The following is a 9,567-nucleotide window of genomic DNA, read 5'->3' on the forward strand; positions in this document are numbered from 1 at the left end:
TTAAAGGTGACAGTTTCTCTGCAGACATCTGGAACCTGATGAAGAAACATTTTAAAACACATAAATATGAGAGTTCAGAGTTACCTGAGCAGATTAACTCATGGCTCCAAACACCGTTTACATCACCAGGTAAACAGTTCTTCAATTCAGATCCAGACTGCAAACAGTCAGACATGATCCCCAAACTGAACTCCATGAAGTTTCTGTTGATTTTCTTGCTGAAACAGCAGAACCACAGTCCAGTTCAGCACAAACTACAGCAGCAGCTGAGTTCTTGTCCCAGTAACCAGGCCAAACAGTCACTGGTCTCCAGTCTCCTTGATGTTTCATCTCCAGTCTCCCGGCACATCGGCTGGTCTCTCCCACCAACCTGATTGGCGCTTGATGTGAGCAGAGACAGAGAGTTCATTAATGCAGGAAGTGAAGCAGTGAACAGCAGCAGGTCTGCAGATCCTCCTCTACCTGAACAGGTGAGTCCAACAGCTTGACCAGGTGAGCAGCTGTTTCTAACTGAACTCTTCCTGCTGCTGCAGGTCAGCAGAGCAGACTCACTGCCTTCACACAGGAACTCTCTGCTCCCCACTGGAGCCTCTGCTTCTCCATAGAGCGCCCCCTGGAGGACTGAAGGAGACCCACAGCCAATCTCCCTGCAGACCACCTCTGCATCCTGCAGGTCAAAGTCTTTTTCACACACTGAGGACCACGACTGGTTGGTCTTCACCTCCAGTCTACCTGAGCACCGGTTGGTCCCTTGAACCAGCCTGACTGAGTCTGTGGATGCAGAAAGAAAAAAGTTTTAAAATCCTTCAGAACTTTATTTTTCTAAACAGACATGGAAACATCTCTGGGTTTGATAAAAATACAAAGGAAATGTAAATAAAACCAAACTAGAAAAGTTCAGAGTATCAAAGGTGGAGTGAAACCGACTGATCCTGGAATTTTATCTTCATTTTATTTTTGCTGAATTTATCATATTTTTGGGACATAAATATGTTCAGAAACTCATTAAAGGTTAAACAATCTTTGTTCCTTGTGAAATTGTTAATATTTCAGCGTAATTAAAAATAAACATAGCAAAATTTCTCAACAGCGCCCCCTAGTTCAGTCAGGCCAACAACCATAACTAAAAGAAGGTTTTCCTGCTATTTGCACTAAAAACAGGAAGTCCACTGTAGCCCGGGTGTAAATTTCTAGCTTTCACCGGTTTCTCAAACTCTTCATTAAATCACATGATAATCCTGATAATAGTGTCGCTCTCACGAGACTATGAAGCAACCAATCACTGCCCAGTTTCCAAGGTCACATGTTGTATTGCAGCCTATTGGCTGGCTATATTAATTTGAGCAGGAAGTTTGAACACTAGATGCATTGGGGGGAGCTGAGCAGAGCAGAGCTGAGCTACAGGAGCCGATTACCACCAGACCAGCCAGGAGAGATGTCAGTTGTATGTAGAGCAACCGGCGGATCTGGTGAGTGTTTGACGTAGCGGTTAGCAATATGCTTGGTTGTGTGGGGTTGAGTGAACCCACACTGGGTTGAATAATGAAGTTTTAATGTCTCTAAATAGGATATTGATTGGATTGATAATGAACTTGATATTTATTGAATATAGATTTGTGTACACATCAGAATGATTGAATTGGATTTCAAAGTTTATTGGTCCTGTTTATTTGTACAGGCCAGAAGATGGCGAGCTAAATGTCCAGGCCTAGAGCCATAAGAAAAAGATTGCACTACGTGTGTGAAGACTTCCGCTCTCCTGCCAGGATGGTAGGAGGCTCCTTGTAGCCTGAGAACTTTTTCTGTCTCATCTTGATTTCGGATTTCCCACCTGGGACCTAAACCACATCAAGTCAAGCACCTTACCCAGAGTCAGCCTGTCTTGGGATTTGATTACCCCAGCTTGGGGTCAAAGGACTGAAGGGTGTGGGCTTGGTCAACTGTGGGGATTAATTTACTTTGGTTTTGTTTGTTTATTTTCTTCCCTAGTATTGCGCATGTTTTGTTTTTTGTATGGCCTTTTAAATGTCTGTTTTTCTTGTTGGATTTATATGTGTTGTTGTCTTTCACCGTCAATATAACACACTGGCACACTGCAAATCTTCAGACTCCGTGTCTCCTTCATGAGTCGAGTGCTAGTCTTCTGAGAAACCAGCCCAATTGATCCATTTATTCATATGGCATTCTTTAAATATACTACAAAGTTTGGATTTTGGATAAAAAGTTCATTTTCTGTTGATTTTCAGGTTTTGAAAATATCTGATTTCCTTGAACTCCTCCTGGGTTTTTGATGTATCAACTTCAAAGCAGCAGAGATTAAAAGTTATAAAAATGATGAGTTTTTGTTAATCTATTTGGGCTAAACTGAGAACTTTATCTGGATATTTAAATTATTTTAGTTTCCCTCTCCTCCAGGTTTCAGGTTCTTAGTTAAAGGTGACGGTTTCTCTGCAGACATCTGGAACCTGATGAAGAAACATTTTAAAACACATAAATATGAGAGTTCAGAGTTACCTGAGCAGATTAACTCATGGCTCCAATCACTGTTTCTATCATCAGGTATACAGTTCTTTAATTCAGATCCAGACTGCAAACAGTCAGACATGATCAACCAAACTGGTCTCTTTGAAGCTTCCATTGATTTTCTTACTGAAACAGCAGAACCACAGTCCAGTTCAACACAAACTGCATCAGCCGAGTTCATGTTCCAGTCACCACCCCAAACATTCACTGGTCTCCAGTCTTCTTGATGTTTCATCTCCAGTCTCCCGGCACATCGGCTGGTCTCTCCCACCAACCTGATGGGCGCTTGATGTGAGCAGAGACAGAGAGTTCATTAATGCAGGAAGTGAAGCAGTGAACAGCAGCAGGTCTGCAGATCCTCCTCTACCTGAACAGGTGAGTCCAACAGCTTGACCAGGTGAGCAGCTGTTTCTAACTGAACTCTTCCTGCTGCTGCAGGTCAGCAGAGCAGACTCACTGCCTTCACACAGGAACTCTCTGCTCCCCACTGGAGCCTCTGCTTCTCCATAGAGCGCCCCCTGGAGGACTGAAGGAGGCCCACAGCCAAACTCCCTGCAGACCACCTCTGCATCCTGCAGGTCAAAGTCTTTTTCACACACTGAGGACCACGACTGGTTGGTCTTCACCTCCAGTCTGCCTGAGCACCGGTTGGTCCCTTGAACCAGCCTGACTGAGTCTGTGGATGCAGAAAGAAAAAAGGTTTAAAATCCTTCAGAACTTTATTTTTCTAAATTCACATGGAAACATCTCTGGGTTTGTTAAAAAATACAAAGGAAATGTAAATAAAACCAAACTAGAAAAGTTCAGAGTATCAAAGGTGGAGTGAAACCGACTGTTCCTTTAATTTTATCTTTCATTTTATTTTTGCTGAATTTATCATATTTTTGGGACATAAATATGTTCAGAAACTCATTAAAAGTCAAACAATCTTTGTTTCTTGTGAAATTGTTAATATTTCAGCGGAATTAAAAATAAACATTGCAAAATTTCTCAACAGCGCCCCTAGTTCAGTCAGGCCAACAACCATAACTAACAGAAGGTTTTCCTGCTATTTGCACTAAAAACAGGAAGTCCACTGTAGCCCGGGTGTAAATTTCTAGCTTTCACCGGTTTCTCAAACTCTTCATTAAATCACATGATAATCCTGATAATAGTGTCGCTCTCACGAGACTATGAAGCAACCAATCACTGCCCAGTTTCCAAGGTCACATGTTGTATTGCAGCCTATTGGCTGGCTATATTAATTTGAGCAGGAAGTTTGAACACTAGATGCATTGGGGGAAGCAGAGCAGAGCTGAGCTACAGGAGCCGATTACCACCAGACCAGCCAGGAGAGATGTCAGTTGTATGTAGAGCAACCGGCGGATCTGGTGAGTGTTTAACGTAGCGGTTAGCAATATGCTTGGTTGTGTGGGGTTGAGTGAACCCACACTGGGTTGAATAATGAAGTTTTAATGTCTCTAAATAGGATATTGATTGGATTGATAATGAACTTGATATTTATTGAATATAGATTTGTGTACACATCAGAATGATTGAATTGGATTTCAAAGTTTATTGGTCCTGTTTATTTGTACAGGCCAGAAGATGGCGAGCTAAATGTCCAGGCCTAGAGCCATAAGAAAAAGATTGCACTACGTGTGTGAAGACTTCCGCTCTCCTGCCAGGATGGTAGGAGGCTCCTTGTAGCCTGAGAACTCTTTCTGTCTCATCTTGATTTCGGATTTCCCACCTGGGACCTAAACCACATCAAGTCAAGCACCTTACCCAGAGTCAGCCTGTCTTGGGATTTGATTACCCCAGCTTGGGGTCAAAGGACTGAAGGGTGTGGGCTTGGTCAACTGTGGGGATTAATTTACTTTGGTTTTGTTTGTTTATTTTCTTCCCTAGTATTGCGCATGTTTTGTTTTTTGTATGGCCTTTTAAATGTCTGTTTTTCTTGTTGGATTTATATGTGTTGTTGTCTTTCACCGTCAATATAACACACTGGCACACTGCAAATCTTCAGACTCCGTGTCTCCTTCATGAGTCGAGTGCTAGTCTTCTGAGAAACCAGCCCAATTGATCCATTTATTCATATGGCATTCTTTAAATATACTACATTTATTTCTGGCGAGCTAGCCAGGAGGAGGCAGTAGAGAGCTGAAGAATTGCAGTTTTTTTGCCAGTATGGACATTTTGATGAAATATGAGGTTAAAATACCTAATGCAGTGTTGATTAGATATGCAACAAACACAGAAGCTGATAATGAAGTAGCTGACTTTTTGACTGGTTATGGACCAATGGAAAAGTTCAAATTTGTAACTGATTCTGACTCAGATTTTCATGATTGTATAATTTTTGAGTTTGTGTCAGGAAATGCATTAGAGAGGTTGCGTAAAATCTTGCCATACTCGTATAAGTGTCAAACTGGAAACATTAGTTATGAAATTGAAGAACTTTCAGTGGTTTGTTCCGAGTTAGAAACCAAAGAAAAAACTCAAGCTTACTTGAATGAAATGAAAAATTTGGCTAAGCTCACAGGTCAGGATTACACAGATGTTCTTCAGAGTGTAATGTCTCTACTGGGCCGGTCAATTACTGAACTTGGTCCAGCTGCTTTGAAGTCTTTGCCGGATAAAGAGGAGTTAGTCATGGCTACTCCCAGTACAACACCGCAGATGACAACGAAAGATACTGATTTTCTCAAATTGGAAGAAGTCACTGCAGACAGGGAGCTGCCACAAGACAATCCTGAACCCGTAACGGGGAACACATCACAAGCCTCTGGAGCTTTGCCAGCCATGTCCTTCTCAGCCCTCAACCCGCCTGGAGTGCAAAGGTATGTGGTTGAACACATCATGAAAAGCGAAGACAATGCAATACATATGTCCTCATTAAAATTGAGATCATTTTCTGGTCGAACCCCAAGACCTTCACACGAAACAGATTATGAAACTTGGCGATCTGTTGTAGACCTTTTGTTAAGAGACCCGGCTGTATCAGACCTGCAGCGTTCCAGAAAGATTTTTGACAGTCTATTTCCACCAGCTGCTGACATGGTTAAACACCTTCAACCAGATGCACCTCCTGTAAGTTATCTTAAAATTCTTGATTCTGCTTATGGAACAGTCCAAGATGGAGACGAACTGTATGCAAAGTTTATGGAGTTGTTTCAAGATGCAGGTGAAAAGCCATCAGTTTATCTTCAACGCTTACAAGTGACTTTGAACCATGCTGTAAGGAGGGGTGGAGTATTGGCTGTTGATTTTGAAAAACATTTACTGAATCAATTCTGTCGTGGTTGCTGGAATAACTCTTTAATCTCTGAGCTCCAACTTAAGCAGCGTAAGGCAAACCCACCATCTTTTGCAGAGCTGTTACTGTTGCTACGAACAGAAGAAGACAGAGAAGCTGCTAAAGCCCAGCGCATGAAACAGCATTTAGGTTCCAGTAAACCCAGAGTTAGCGTGCAGTCACATGTTTGTACATCAGCTGAAGAAAAGAGTGCTTATGATAACCTGACTAGCATCACCCAACAACTTGCTAAGCAGTTAGCTGATGTACAGAAACAGTTGGTTGCTCTTACAACAGCACAGGCTGGTCAGAAACAGTCTGTTTTGCCGAAATCTGTGCATGTTTCCAAGTTCAAGCAGCCTCCGCAGATTAGCAAAAGTTCGTCTCAATCTTCTCAAAAAACTGCAGTTTTACCACCCAAGCCAGGTTACTGCTATCATTGTGGAGAAGATGGACATATAAGACCAAAATGTGACAATCCTCCTAATCCTTCACTTGTTGTTGCCAAGAAGAAGCAATTTGTGGAAAAACAGAAAAAATGGCAGAAAATGAACCCTCACAATGCTCTGCCGTTAAACTGAACCCAGTTCTTGTTGAGGGACAAACGGGAACTGCAGAGGACCAGAAAAGTCCCACCAAGCAGACACCTATAAGATGCACCAATCTGTTTCAAGTAACCTCAGAGGCTACAAAGTTGCCACAAGGGCTGATTGGCTCAAAATGTACTGGTCAAGTAACAATAGCTGGTCACTTAGTTCAATGCCTGTTAGATACTGGATCACAAGTGACCACAATACCAGTTTCTTTCTATAATCAGTATTTTTCTCATCAACCAGTGAAACCATTAAATGAGTTGTTGCAAATAGAAGGAGCCGCAGGCCAAGCTGTCCCATACTTGGGTTACATAGAAATGTCAGTCATTTTTCCTAAAGAGTTTGTTGGTACAGATTTGGACGTTTGTACTTTGGCGCTTGTGGTTCCAGATGTTAAAAGTGGAACTCAGACCCAAGTTCTGATTGGAATGAACCCCCTTGATTCCTTATATGACGAGCACTTTAAAGATGAAAATGCTAGCTTTAGCCCAGCTAAGTATGGCTACAAAGTAGTTCTTCAGCTGCTTCAGTTACGTCACCAGCAAACCCAAGAGTCCAGTGTATGTGATGTAGGACTAGGCAGTGAGTCACCTGTTGTTTTTCCAGCAGGCCATACCATCGTTCTAGAAGGCTATGCCTGTACCAGCTTGCTGCCAGTTAGCAGTTGGGCATTAGTTGAACAGCCTTCTACCCCCCTGCCAGGAGGTTTATGTGTGAAAAGTTGTTTGGTGTCATTGCCTAAACATGCACCTCCCAAGATTCCAGTGGTTATCACAAATGAGTCGAACCACAGCATAACATTGTCACCATCTGCTTCTATTGCAGAAATCACAGTATCACCACAGCTTCTGTCTGAGGTTTCCTGCTGTAGTGCGCAGCTCAAGAACACTGACAAAGTTGATCTCCAATTTGAATTTGGAAATTCTCCAATTCCTCCTGATTGGAAAGAACGAGTGATTGCTAAACTCAGAGAAATTCCAGAAGTGTTTTCCCATCATGACCTCGACTTTGGATGTACTGATCGGGTGAAGCATCACATCCATCTTCATGATGAGACTCCATTTAAACATCGTGCTCGCCCTATCCATCCCAATGATATTGAGGCTGTTCGCAATCATTTGCGAGATCTTCTGGAGACGGGAGTAATAAGAGAATCAGAATCTCCATTCTCTTCACCGATCGTAGTCGTTCGAAAGAAGAATGGGGATGTTCGGCTTTGTATAGATTATAGAAAGTTGAACCTCCAAACGGTAAAGGATGCTTATGCATTACCAAATCTGGAAGAGTCATTTTCGGCTCTCACTGGTTCACGATGGTTCAGTGTTCTTGACTTGAAGTCAGGATACTATCAGATACAAATGGAGGAAAGTGATAAGCCTAAAACAGCATTTGTGACTCCACTTGGGTTCTGGGAATTCAATAGAATGCCCCAGGGTGTTACGAATGCACCTAGCACTTTCCAACGCCTTATGGAGAAGTGCATGGGTGATTTGCACTTAAAAGAAGTTTTGGTCTTCTTGGATGATTTGATCATTTTCTCTGACACCCTAGAGGAGCATGAGAGTAGGTTGATAAAAGTGTTGCATCGACTCAGAAATTATGGTCTTAAATTATCACCACAGAAATGCAAGTTTTTCCAAACATCTGTGCGTTATTTGGGTCATATAGTTTCTGAACATGGAGTTGAAACAGATCCGGAAAAGATTAGTGCCTTAAAATCCTGGCCAGTTCCGCAAACTTTAAAAGAACTACGATCGTTTCTTGGCTTCGCAGGTTATTACCGCAGGTTCATTAATGGCTACGCCGCTATTGCTAAACCTTTGAATGACCTGACAAAAGGGTACCCCTCTACCCGCAAACAGGGCCGCAAAGCAAACATTCTAGATAAAAGCCATGATGTAAAGCAACCTTTTAATGAAAGGTGGACTGCACAGTGTCAATCTGCTTTTGACATATTGATTGACAGATTGACGACAGCCCCAGTACTCGGTTTTGCCAACCCAAGTCAACCTTACATATTGCATACAGATGCTAGCACCATTGGGCTTGGAGCTGCTCTTTATCAAGAACAAGAGGGAAAGCTACGAGTTATAGCATATGCCAGTCGTGGGTTGTCTGCCAGTGAAGCCAGATATCCAGCCCATAAATTGGAATTTTTAGCTTTAAAATGGAGCGTAACTGAAAAATTCCATGACTATCTTTATGGCTCCAGATTCACTGTCATTACGGATAACAATCCATTAACATATGTCTTGACCTCTGCTAAACTTGATGCTGCTAGTCATCGATGGCTTGCTGCGCTGTCTACATATGATTTTAAATTGCAGTATCGTGCAGGCAGCCAAAACAGTGATGCTGATGCCCTCTCCAGGAGACCACACCCCCAGACACCTGATCCACAGAGAGAATGGGCTATGGTGCAACAGTTCATCACAGCACATATGGATAAACCAGAGGATACTGCAGAACTCACCCCTGATGTGGTTGGAGCCATTTGCCACAGCTGTCTGCTGAGAAGCCAAAGTCCTGATGGTCCTTTGGAAAGAAACATTACTCTGGTGGAAACGATGAGTATAACTCCTACAGTCCTTCCTGATTTGTATGTTGATGAGTTTCAAGGATTGTCGGTGCTTCCATCATTGTCCCTTCATGACATCAGGGAGAAACAGAGAGCTGATCCTGTTTTGAGAGAAGTTATTCATCAGCTTGAAACGGGAGAAAAGATCCCTCCAACAGCTAGAGCTGAACTTCCTGACCTTCCTCTTCTGATGAGAGAATGGAATCGTCTTGAATTAAGAGATGACATCTTGTACAGAAGAAGACAGGATGGTGAGATTTTATCATTTCAGCTTGTGTTGCCAGAGGAATGTCGTCCTGTTGTCCTTTCAAGTCTCCATGATGATATGGGCCACATGGGGATTGAAAGAACACTTGACCTTGTAAGATCGCGATTTTTTTGGCCCCGCATGTCTGTAAATGTTGAAAACAAGATTAAAACTTGCAATCGCTGCATTCGCCGGAAAGCCCTGCCAGAACGAGCTGCACCATTAGTGACCATCCAGACCAGCCGGCCACTTGAGCTCCTGTGCATGGATTTTCTATCAGTGAACCTGATAAAAGCAACACTAAAAACATCCTTGTCCTCACAGACCATTTCACCAAGTATGCTATGGC

General features: G+C 42.6%; 2 long non-coding RNA genes and 1 pseudogene across 3 annotated transcripts; 2 read left to right on the plus strand and 1 right to left on the minus strand.

Annotated features, from left to right (window-relative positions):
* Positions 1–842, minus strand: LOC145550481 (CD5 antigen-like; annotated as a pseudogene). Its single transcript, XR_014086374.1, has 4 exons — positions 833–842; positions 463–771; positions 85–380; positions 1–35 (listed from the first exon to the last, which is right to left on the minus strand). The product of XR_014086374.1 is annotated as a CD5 antigen-like (transcript).
* A 333-nt stretch (positions 843–1,175) lies between these two features.
* Positions 1,176–2,046, plus strand: LOC145550476 (uncharacterized). Its single transcript, XR_014086371.1, has 2 exons — positions 1,176–1,469; positions 1,679–2,046. It is a non-coding gene; the product is annotated as an uncharacterized LOC145550476 (long non-coding RNA).
* Positions 2,047–3,806: 1,760 nt separating this feature from the next.
* Positions 3,807–4,470, plus strand: LOC145550482 (uncharacterized). The gene is made up of 2 exons (XR_014086375.1): positions 3,807–3,893; positions 4,103–4,470. It is a non-coding gene; the product is annotated as an uncharacterized LOC145550482 (long non-coding RNA).
* Positions 4,471–9,567: the final 5,097 nt, after the last annotated feature.

The sequence above is a fragment of the Poecilia reticulata genome, unplaced genomic scaffold (assembly GCF_904066995.2).
Source record: "Poecilia reticulata unplaced genomic scaffold, P_reticulata-male-v2 Scaffold_55, whole genome shotgun sequence".
Classification (NCBI taxonomy): domain Eukaryota; kingdom Metazoa; phylum Chordata; class Actinopteri; order Cyprinodontiformes; family Poeciliidae; genus Poecilia; species Poecilia reticulata.